We start from the raw sequence: 1,928 nt of genomic DNA, 5'->3' as shown, positions 1-1,928 counted from the left end.
CCCTGATAGTTGGGTGGACTGGAATTATGGACTGGAATCCAGAGGTGCCCCAAATGCATAGCCAGTTTTCCCCATGGATAGTTGCTGAGATTTACATCAGTCAGGTGGCTTGGAGGCTGAGTCAGAAACTTCTAAAAGGCCAAGAAAAACCTCCCACAATCTTGTGGTGCTTAAGAGACGGAGTCCTGACTCATCCCTCTTGGATCATTTGACAGATTCTGAAGCTATAGGATGGGAGTCCAAAGAGCTAAGCTGATCCCTCCAAAGGAGACAGAGTACCACCAGACTCTCCATCAAAATCCCAGGAAGCCCAAACCTAAGCAGCCCAGGCCAGCTCAATCCCTGACTGGATTTAAGTAATCATTCTTTCCTCTATCTGCCTAACAGAAAAGAATATCAACTTTGTCACTCTGGCTATTTTATATACAATATTCAACATATATTTAACCATTGTGAGAAATAAGAAAAAGCAAGGAAACATGACTGATAAATCAAGAGAAAAAATAAATAATAAAAACAGACCCACAAATGACCTAGATACTTAAGTTAGCAGACAAAGACTTTAACTACTATGAGGATTTTAAAGATTATATGGATGAAAAGATGAAAAATTTCCGCAGAGAATTGGAATCTATAAAAACAATATAGAGGACTTTCTAGAACTGAAAAAATAAAATATCTGAAATTAAGAACTCAGATGAGTTTAACAGGAGATGGGACACTGTAGAATATAGGATTCATGAACTCAAGGACATGCAATAGAAAATTTCCGAACTGAATCACAGAGAGAAAAAAAGGAATGGCAATAACAAAACAGAGAATAAGAGACATGTGGCACATGATCAAATAACCTAACTATATAATTGGAGTCCCAGAAGGAGAAGAGGTTTTGGCTAAGAATACTTCAAAACTTTTGAAAGACGTTAACCCACAGAGTCAAGATCGGCAAACCCCAAGAGGCCAAATACAAAGAAAACCACATCTAGGCACACTGTTGTCAAACTGCCAAAAACAAAAGACAGCAAAAATCTTAAAAGCAGCCAAAAAGGGGGGAACTACCTTCAAAAGAACAACAGTAAGACTGATGGACCTTTCAACACAAACATTTGCAGCTATAATAAATGGAATGATATCTTTAAAATGCTGAAGACAAAACTGCTGATCTATATTCCATACCTAGTGAAAACATTCTTCAAAAATGATAATAAAATTAAGATTTTCCATTCAAACAAACATTTAGTTGCCTGCAGACCCATACTATAAGAAATACGAAACAAAAGAAAATTATCCCATAAGGGAGCTAAGAACTGCATGAAGGAATGAAAATTAACCAGGAAAGGTATTCTAGTTTGCTAATGCTGCTGGGATGCAAAACACCAGAAATGGATTGGCTTTTATAAAGGGGGTTTATTTGGTTACACACTTACAGTCTTAAGTCCATAAAATGTCCAAGGTAATGCATCAATAATTGGGTACCTTCACTGGAGGATGGCCAATGGCTTCTGGAAAACCTCTGTTAGCTGGGAAGGCAGGTGGGTGGCCTCTGCTCCAAGTTCTGGTTTCAAAATGGCTTTCTCCCAGGACGTCCCTCTCTAGGCTTGAGGCCTCTCCAAAATGTCACTCTCAGTTGCTCTTGGCTTCTCTGGAGCAAAAGCCTGCTTTCAAAGGCTGTCTCCAAAATGTCTCTGTAAACTGCAGTTCCTCTCTCAGCCCCTGTGCATTCTTCAAAGTATCCTTCTTGGCTGTAGCAAGCTTGCTCCTTCTGTCTGAGGTTATATAGTGCTCCAGTAAATTAATCAAGGCCCGTGCTGAATGGGTGGAGCCACACCTCAATGGAAGTTATCCAATCAGAGTTATCATCCACAGTTGGGTGGGCCGCATCTCCATGGAAACAACCTAATCCAAATGTTCCAACTTAAGACCCACTA

This window comes from Choloepus didactylus, chromosome 4 (genome assembly GCF_015220235.1).
Source record: "Choloepus didactylus isolate mChoDid1 chromosome 4, mChoDid1.pri, whole genome shotgun sequence".
NCBI classification, from domain to species: Eukaryota; Metazoa; Chordata; class Mammalia; order Pilosa; family Megalonychidae; genus Choloepus; species Choloepus didactylus.
Note: the sequence above shows the minus strand (reverse complement) of the source record.